General features: G+C 55.6%; 1 protein-coding gene across 8 annotated transcripts in view; it reads right to left on the reverse strand.

Moving 5' to 3' along the window:
* The window catches only part of EPB41 (erythrocyte membrane protein band 4.1), a 110,216-nt gene extending 100,837 nt beyond the window's left edge, over nucleotides 1-9,379 (reverse strand). For 2 of the 8 annotated variants that reach the window (XM_068158952.1, XM_068158948.1), the window contains exon 1: nucleotides 458-580. The gene's annotated coding sequence lies outside the window, so the exon portion shown is untranslated. Of the gene's footprint in view, nucleotides 1-316; nucleotides 382-457; nucleotides 581-6,766; nucleotides 6,797-9,324 lie in introns of those variants that run through there. The other 6 variants (XM_068158970.1, XM_068158957.1, XM_068158958.1 and 3 more) reach the window with 6 other exon arrangements.
* Nucleotides 9,380-9,882: the final 503 nt, after the last annotated feature.

A 9,882-nucleotide genomic window follows, 5' to 3' on the forward strand; every position in this document is an offset into this window, starting at 1 on the left:
CACTTCCACTTGTTCACTCACTGGCACTTAATGTGCTTTTATTGCTGGGTCAGTGCTCTGCAGCCCAGGGTGGCAAGAGAAACTGTTGTGTTGCTGGGGGCTTTTTATCTTATAAACTTGGCCTGGCAATTGCTATATTAAGTGCTTTTCAGTATCTAAACTCTTCACACACACACACATATACAAAATAAATCCTGCTGTTTGGTAACAAACAATGCTCCAGAGCTTAAGGCAGAATAAACAAGTCAGTTCATTATTTAAGTCCAAGCAAAGGTCTCAGCTTTCCTCTCCCCAGGCTAACGGAGCAGACACTTACCCAGCGATGAGCCAGTCAGGTGAACCACACAGGTTAGCCACCAAAATCCATCATGGGGATATAGAAGAGAAAGGAGAAGAGACTCTGGTTAATAATCAGCTCCAGCTGAACATGAAAGCCCCAACAAAAACCCCTGCTCACATTTGAGTCCTACATGAGCATTGCAAGTCGAGCTCACCCAAGCGAGCCTCGGTGACTGACCCTTCCCAGAAGCGACGGTGGAACCAGACGTTCACGTTGAGCCACTTCTTAGAAGTGTAAACACCAAGCAGGAAAGGGGGGAAAAAAGCCAACAACCATCAGCCTGACATCACCGCCCACTGATAACGGCAAGCAGTGACGCAGGCGCCCTGTGCCTGCCAGCCGGCACAGCCTCTGGAGCCGGCGAGAGCAGCGAGTGGAGCCGGCTGCAGCCCGGTCCCTTCTGCTGCTGTGGCAGACCTACTCCTCCAGCCTCACGTAACTTCTGCAAACTTCGGGAGGGGATGGCCACAGCCCAGAGCCTCCAGCCCTAGCTCCACAGGGTCCAACTGAGCCCTCTAGTGGGCTTGAAAACCTCAACAAAACACCCAGAGACTTAATTTAATTAACACTGTGCCAGAGGCCTCTAAACCCTAATCCTCTCAAAAAAAGGATCATTAAGGAAATGAAGAGATTCAAGGGAGCAGCGGTGCCCTGAGCCACAGTGATGCCAGCTGTGAAACCCAGAAGCCACACACCAGGGCCCAAAATCCAGCCGGATCCTCTCATCCTATGTTTCCTAGAAGAAGAGCCCAACCCCCACTCGTCCCAGCCTTCTCTCAGGGAGCTGGCGAGAGCAATGAGGTCTGTCCTCAGCCTCCTTTTCTCCAGGCTGAACGCTAGATCCCTCAGCTCCAGCATGATGCTACTGCACTGAGCACAGAACTACACTCCTCTTCTGCAGCCACCTGCCACATCACAGAGATGGGAACAAGCCCACAGGCATCCTTTGGGATGTACCACCCAACTGCTGACCCAGGAGAGGATTGAGTTGGAGCAATGGTTGGTTTTAAGTGTTATTAAACACTGATGTAAAGAGCCTGGCAAGCAGGTGAAGGAGAGCTCTCCTTTCAAGAGGCAGTCTCAGTCCTTCAGTCAACAGCTAGTAAAACATCTCACCCAGCCCTGCTGGCATAAATGTCTGGAAGTGGTTTCCTCACTTACAAGGTCAGGGTGTAGGGTGGCAAACAAATTTACAGCACATGGGGTGCAGTCAGGGAAAAGCCTTCACAAAGGTCCCCTGCTTTTCACTCCAGTAAGACAGGGATGGAGAATTGGGATTCTCCTTTGTGAGTGGCTCTTTTCTTGGGAAAGCATCTCTAGCTTTTAAGCCACACAGGAGGATCCAGAGCAAGAAGCATATCCATGAGACTACTCAGTATGGTGAAGAGGAGCAGAGGAGAGCCTAATTACAGGGCAGGGACCATTCCCTCTGGGCTGGGTTGTCAGTAGCAGCTTCGGCCCCCGTGGGATGGATGTTCCCCAACAGAGCCCTCAGCAGGTGCTGCCTGAGCCTGTGCCACATGCGGAGCCTGTGGTGAGCAGGATCCTGGCTGTGTGAGGAGCTGCAGAGCTGCTCACAAAGGTGAGAACCCAAACCTACTAAGACTTCAAGGTATTGCCTGCAGAAAAGCTTTTCTCTGCCAGCAGCAGCCTGCGCAGGTCTCTATGGAAATGCTACTGTAGCCCTTCTACAGGTGCTGTCCCCCTGACTCAAGTGTTGTGAGGACCTCAGTTCCATCAGCAGCTTCTGAAGTTCAAATTCAAACTCCAGCCACAGCTTTCAGGACGGCAGACACTGCAGAAACTACTGGTGGGGCAGGCTCATACCCTAGAGGCTGCCACAACCTGGAGCAGGGCTTTTAGGGTGCTTTAGCACACTACCTCACCTCAGCCCTCAGCCCTCAGCCCTCCAAGGTACCAGGCAAGCCCACCACAGACAGGTTTGGGGGTGGATGATGGAAAGCAATTAGAGGTCTCCATTTTCTGTAAGTGCCTTTTACCCCTGCTCCCTCCCTGCAGCTTTTTGGGATGTGCCTTCAGGACAGGGCTGAGATTGTCAAGGCCTCCTTGCCTGAAGATGCAGGAACACTGCTCCCAGAGCTAACGAGGCTGCCCTGCTCTGACCCAGGGCAGTTTTCATCACGCACAGAATAAAGTCCTCTCTATGTTCACCTCCTGGAATAAATCCCATGAGCTCCTGTTTCCCCAGGCTGGGGAAGAACACAGATGGTCACAGAAGATTAAAACATGCAGAGAATTAACCACCCCGTGCAAATGAGCTGCTTCATCCAGCCCAGGGCTGCCAGGTGGCTTGAGATGCAGCGCTTGGATGCGATCATTACAGTTTGCTGAGCTCAGATAACAGCCTCCTATCGACCAGGACAGTCTGAAAGCAGCTCATAGTGGAGGCAAGACATAAACTGTCAGAGCCAGGCAGCTGCTGGAACTACATCTGCCTCCTGCTACAGCTGGAAAAAGCAAAACAGCAGCACCAGGAAACAGCCTGGACAGTTCTGCACTTGGACATCTTCTGTATTCCCACCACCAGGCAGTTCAGACAGACCAAGCAGAGCTGCAGCATCAACATGAGCCATCTGCATGCTGAGATGGGAGACCAGAAGGTCTCCCTCCAGCCTCCTCTTCTCCAGGCTGAACAACCCCAGTCCCCTCAGCTGCTCCTCACCAGCCCTGTTCTCCAGACCCTTCCTCAGCTTTGCTGACCTCCTCTGGCCCTGCTCCAGCCCCTCAATGTCCTTCTTGGAGTGAGGGGCTCAAACCTGACCCCAGTATTTGAGGTGTGGCCTCACCAGTGCTCACCCTTTCCTGGTACTGCTGGTCACACTATTGCTCACCCAGGCCAGGTTGCTGTTGGCCTTCTTGGCCACCTGGGCACACACTGGCTTATCTTCAGCTGGTTGTCAACCTTTTCCACCAGGCAGTTTCCAGCCACTCTGCCCCAAGCCTGAAGCATTGCAGGGGGTTGTTTCCACCATGTGCTGGACCCAAAACTTGGCCCTGGCTACCGTCATGCTTCAAGGTATTGGTCCATCCCAACTCCCAGCCATGCCAAGCAGTGCTCAGCACCAACATCAGGCTCTCCATGCTGTATGCAAGTCCAGAGATTCCCAGCATCTACCACCACACCACTGTATCACACTGGCTTGCTTGCAACACCTACAAGATTGCTTTAACTCCACTGCAGTTCAAGGCTGGGCACTCTGCAGCCTCCCAGCACACGCCAAGCCTCACACCCCCTTGCTCAAAGCCAGCTCAGGTCAACCATGGCCAGATATAATTACCTACATGAAAGGAGCTGGAAGCTGCCTCTAATAAGAAGATGTATTTATGCTGTCAGGCCAGGTTTCCTCCTCCTCTTTTGCTGCTTCCCATGGTGCCAAAACTTGCTCACATTAAGCATACCAGCAAGAACTTAACCTCATTCCTTGCTTCTAAACATGTCTATGCCAGGAGTGGCAGGAAAAGACAGATTTTTTCAGTCACCTATTTATGAGCAGGAGTGGAGAACATTAACAGGATTCACTCATTTAATTGAGTAGTGCAGAGGGCATCAGTGGCTTTGGTTGCATTGGCAAAAGGCTTTGGGGTGAACAAATGGAGGAGCATAGGTAAGCCAAGACACCAAAATACTTCCTTAGGTCAGACAACACACTGCTGTTGAGACCCCAGACTGGTGCAGGGCCGGGGGGGTCCTGACAACCTCAGCACCCTCCCAGCTGCCTCTGAGTCACCAAGCTGCTGGAAGCGGCCACAATCACCTCCACAGAATCCCTGCACGGTGGGAGTTGTAAGGACCCCTGAAGATCACCCAGTCCAAGCCCCCTGCTCCAGCAGGGCACACACAGCAGCTTGCCCAGGATCATCATAGGCAGGGGAGGTTGGAAGCTCTCCAGAGAAGGAGACTCCACAACCTCTCTGGGCAGCCTGCTCCAGGGCTCCAGCACCCTCACACCAAAGAAGTTTTCCTTCATGTTTACGTGAAAACCAAGAGGCAAAGCAAAAGAGACACCTAAGTTCCCTTCCAGCCTGTCCTAAAATCCATGAGCCAGAGGCAGCTTTGGAGCCTCCCCACAGCTTAGGCAACACAAAGCCATTTTGACCCAGTGCTCTCTGTCCTATAGCAGACCCTGCAGCAGGAGCCCAACTGGTGCTGGGGTGAGCATGGCTCAGGGCGCCCCAGGTTTGCCCTGCTGACAGCTCAGGATTTTCTCAGGAAGCATCAGGAGGACACAGGAGACAAACTATGTTAATTTGATAGATTAAGAGGCCTCCACAGCCCTTCAAAGCTGCAATCAGCTGCTCAAAACCTCTTGTGAACCACAAAAAGTAGTTTGGTCTAAGAAGCATGCATGGATTAGAGGCCACAAGCCCCCTTCTCTTTGATCTGTGCTAAGTGCATTTCCCTCCATCGTGGTCCCAAAACAAAACCCAAGCCCGTCAGATCAAACCAGGAAATTCAGCAAGCTTTGAGCACCAGCAATAGCTGGAGGATTTTCCAGACCTTCCAGCTTGTTTTGCAAGTCCCAGATTATGTAAAGCTCTGCTCTGCCATTGTTGGGGAAGCTGCTGTGTTGCCACTCCATGACAGAGCCAGCTGGCACCATGCTGCTCTCCCAGAGGGGCCGTACCTAGCCAGGGCAGCAGGGTCTTGTGCAACACTACAGACTCGTTCCCAGGCACCTTCTGCTGTGGCTGTCACTATGCAGAAGCAGCTGTTTCTCATAGAATTGGATAAGCCCTCTAAGGTCATCAAGTCCAACTGTCAACCCACCACCACTACAGCCATTAAAGCATGTCCCCAGGTGCCACGGCCACAGGTTTCTTGAACACCTCCCTGGGAAGCTGTTCCAACGCCTGACCACTCTGGTAGGAAAGAAATCTTCCCTAATATCCAGCCTAAATCTCTCCTGGTGCACCTTGTGGCATTTCCTTTCATCCTACCATTTGTTACTAGAGAAAAGAGACCAACACCCACCTTCGCTTCTCTCAGGGAGTTGTGGTATGCCTAATTGTTGTGTGATTACTCATCTCCCCAGGGTCTGGGTGTGTTTTCCAAACACTCACCCTGCCCAGGTGGCTCAGTATGAAACCATCTGCCCTTGCAGAGTCTTTGTGTCTACAGGGTGGCTTTGCTGTGCCCAGTGGTGAAGGATCTCTTCTATCTCTGAACTAATCCCTGGATTTTCTGCCAGTCGGGATACGCTGGAGGGGCAAAGCAGTTATTGCTGCACACAGATCCTCCAGGAACACAATGCAAGAGCCTGAGCTCACTCTGCACTCAGCACCCAGCTGGAAAAGCCCCCAGGCAGGTGGGATGGGAGCCAGCACTCCTGGGGCCCTGCTCTGAGCATGACAGGTCCCATGGCAGTGACCTTGCACAGAGTCCTGGTGCATTTGCCTAATTAAGAGCTAATGAAGTGGGGAGCTCCATTGTGGGGCTGACAAGGGAGCAGATGTGCCCCCTGAACCCAGCCACTGCTGGGGGGAGCCCACTGCTGTCTCCGAGGTGAATCAGCAGGAAAAGCTCAGGCCGGGATGCTCAGCACTTCCAGTTCAAGTCCCTGCTCCTCTATCAGAGCCAGGGAAAGAGAAATCCCTGTTCATCAGCAGCCTCTAGTGGGGAGAAGCACAAAGACCGGTGGCCACTTTGCATGAACCCCAGCAGCTCTGGGACACACAGCCCAGCAGCCCACCCTGGCTGTCCCCATAAATTCAGCTGGGGGTGGCTCAACCTGGTGCAGCAAAGGGACCCTGACAGACACTACCCAAACCCCATACCCTTGGTAGAGCATGGGCTTGGGCTAGCAGTTGGACCTAACCATCTTAAAGTTTTTTTCCATTCCAGACAGTTCTATGGTTCTGTGATCCAGCATGTGAGGCTGCTCCAAGGGGCCATTCCCACCACCAGCCGTGGTCCCACAGTGCTGGTCCTGGGCTAAGCATGGAGAACTATCTGGCTCCAGCACCTCCCAGCAAAGCCTGACTCAGCCTTGCATAAATCACTAGAAGAAAAAAAAAAATCCATAAAAGGGACAATCAAAATCTCCAAATCCTTCCCAGGCTGCTCACCAGGAGATCTCCAAGCTGATGGTGGGTGAGTCCCTGCCACCTGAACCACACCTCAGACAGCTCCCACATCTCCACCCCACAGCATCCAGCATGGCCAGGAGCCAGAGCTGACCCCAGACTTCCAGGCACCACAGTCTTGAGCTTCTTCCCGCAGCTGGGAACAGGCACAGAGGCAAAACAGCACTGGGCACAAAGGGAGGGGATCTGCCCTGCTGGGCAGGGACTGTCTGCTGCCTGCTGTCATCTGGTGCCGATGGAGCTCAGCAAAAGCTCTGTTACATATTAATTCAGTGACATACCCTCGGGCCCCAGTTCAGAGAACAAGTGACATTTTTTTACCCTCCAAGTGATCTTCACCCATCAGGCAGCTCCGAAACAATCATGCCAGCCTCGGGGCAGGAGGGACACGGTGGAGAGAGATGCAGCTGCCAGCGATTCCGGAGGCTGCCAGGAGGAGAGCAGCTCCACCACCGATGAGCAGGCACTTTCTCTCTTCAGCAGGGCTTCAAATCCTCTTGAGGAGGCCTGAAGTTTCTCCTGAGCATAAGGCAAAGCCAAGTGAAGGGATGGGGGAGGCCCCCACCATCCACACAATGGCTCAAGCATAAGCACAGGGAAGCTTTGGGCAAGGAACAAGAGGACCTGCCAGTGCCATGACAAGCTTGGGAGACCCATGTCTGCATACACGCTGGCACTCAAGGGGAGCCACACCCCTGGGGGGACACAAACTGCTCCACAAGTTTTCACCACCTCCTCTCAGGGACAGGCACAGCCAAGTTGTGTCACTCCGGGGCACGTTTGGCATAAGCAGGTCAACGACTGCCAAGGCAGAAAAGGGAAGCACACGAAGCTCTGGCACAGGTGCACATTACTCCCACACCTAACCAGGTGACTCTGGCAGGCTGAGAACACGGAGGGGAGAGTCCACACTGCCACCAGTAGCCCTGACTCTGGCTGTCCTGGAGTCACGCCCAAACCTTTAGTAAAGCCTTTGGAAGGGAGCAGTGGAGTGCTTGGGGTGAACCTAACTTGTTCCTGTGCCCCAGAGCAGCTCCTCTCCCACAGGAGCAGTGAATTATCACACCCTCAGCTTCCCCCATCTTCCTTCTCCCACTGCTAGGCAGTGGCAGAGTATGTGTGATAGTGCCAAGAGGCCGTTGGTGCATCCCACACAGAACCTCATGTCTGTGCACCTTTGCCCAGTCTGACCTGGCACAGAGCAGATGTTGCCTGACGTCAGCCCCTGCCCACCACCCACCCGTGCTGGCAGGGCCGTACAGCAACCATGGCAGTGACCCTGCTGCAGCAAATGGCAACACTACCCAACCCCAGGCTTCAGCCCCACAGCCTGGCTGTGGGCCCCAGAGAGGCCAGTGCACCCCAACTCCTGCTCCCGCGACCCGCGCAGCAAATGTTGATTTTTTTTCCCACGCGGGAGCCTCGGTGTAAGTCAATCCTCAGGCGAGCAGGCGGCTGCTGGCAGTGCCTAGCCAAGGCACGCCCCTCGTTGCAACACAGTCCTAAAGATAGCCACTGTCCCCAGTGACTCTGACCAGCGGCTCACACCCTGAGCCACCGGGAAGTGGGGAAGGCAGAAGCCCCCAGCAGAGCCCCCAGCATAAGAAGGTTCACCAAGCCCTCATTCCTCTACAGTTGCAGGAACATGCAATTCATCCCACCGCACACTCCTCTGGTTGCAGCAACAGCGCAAAGCAGCCCCGTCTGCAAGGGGGCATGGCAAGAGGACGCTCGGCTACCGCAGCCGCGCAGAAAGGCCGACGGCGAGGTTTGAGATCTGCCCAGTTGAGCGCGGCATCGATCCGCACCAGGGCAGGTATCGACGGCAGGCGAAGGTCACCGGCTCTGAGAAGTGTCTCAGAGGGTGCAGATGGTGTCTTGGAGAAGGTACAGTGTGGCCACGCACGCCAAAACCCCGGGGCTCAGGTGTAACCCCACAAGCACCAAACACCACCAGGAAACCAAAGCCGGACTCAGATGCCAACACAGGAGCTGCCGTGACCACGGGGCACAGGGAGGACCCGACTCATCAGGGCTGCACCAGTAGGAACAACACTATGGGGGGGAAAACAGCCCAGTCCCGGGGCAGGGCCCCTGCACCCCATCCACCTCTAGAGCCTGAGTCTGCTGCGAGTCTCCACCACGGCCCCACAAGAACACCCCAGCCCTCCCACACAGCCAAACTCAGGGTCCCTGCTACAGCCCCACTGCACCCCATTCTCCCCACAGTCACTCTGCACTCAGCCTGACCCCATTGGTCCCCCTTCGCTCCCCTGCAGAGCACCCCACATCCCCCCTTCTGTCCCCCACGCTTCATGACCCCACTGCAGGTCTCTGGTCTCCCCCAGGCAGAAAACACCCCCGTTTCTGCACAATCCCCTTGCCACACACCTCACTCACCGTGGGTCCCCCACATGCAGTCTGACCTCCCATCCAGTACCCTAACGCACGTGAGATCTACCATGACCTCTACGGGTGCCCCCAATCCAAATCACCCCACACCCAGTCTGACTACACTGTGGCTCCCCACACCCCACCGCACTCCATCTTCCCTCATAACCCCGTGGCTCCATAACCAGCTTGACTCCCCATGCGCTCCCAAAGCATCCCGAATGCTCCCGCAACCCCACATCCCAAAAACAGTTTGACCCATCACAGGCTCTCAGTGAGACCCAAATCTCCCCAACCCATAACCTACCTGACCCCGCTCCGCATGCTTCCAGACCTCCTATAACCCACCGCCCCATAAGCCACCCGACCCCACCATGACCCCCCTGAGCACCACAGGTCCCTTTATGACCCCCTCAACCCCACTACCGGCCTAATCCCTCTATGGGTTCCCCTGGGCCCTGCTGTACCCCCCGGCACCTCCAGCTCACCCGGCCCGGGGCCACTCCGCTCCGCGCCGCACTGCCTCCACCTGCACCACAGGCCTCACCCCCCCGCTGACGTCAGGGCGCGCACCGCCCCCTCCGCGCCTCTACCTGCCACCCATTGGCTACCGCCGCCGCCGCCCGTCAAGCGGCGCGACGAGGGCCGGGCCAGCTGCGACGCGGCTCTGCAGTGGGCGGGGCCATCAGGGGGCGGTGTAACCGTGGGGGCGTGATCAGCAGACCACGCCTCTCTGTAGGCCCCGCACCATGTCCTGTGGCGTCACCGACCCACGTAAGGAGAAAAGTCGCTAGCCGGGACGTCCAGGGCGGGTGGCAGCCCCTGGGCACGGCTAGGGCTTCCGCTGTCATGGGGCTGCCCCGAGCGCCCTACCCCGCTCCAAAACCAGCAGGGTCGGGGCTTGCGGAGAATTTTTTGTTCAGTGGCACCAGTGCCCTTTTTTCACCTTTAAGGTAAAAAAACAGCCTGCTCCGTAGCGGATGGAGAAGTCTGGGGATCCCCATCGTGTCCCAGGGGCCAAGGAAGACTGGGGGACAACTGTCCAC

This window comes from Melanerpes formicivorus, unplaced genomic scaffold, assembly GCF_026170545.1.
Source record: "Melanerpes formicivorus ecotype bairdi unplaced genomic scaffold, bMelFor1.0.p_v2 SCAF_45, whole genome shotgun sequence".
Classification (NCBI taxonomy): domain Eukaryota; kingdom Metazoa; phylum Chordata; class Aves; order Piciformes; family Picidae; genus Melanerpes; species Melanerpes formicivorus.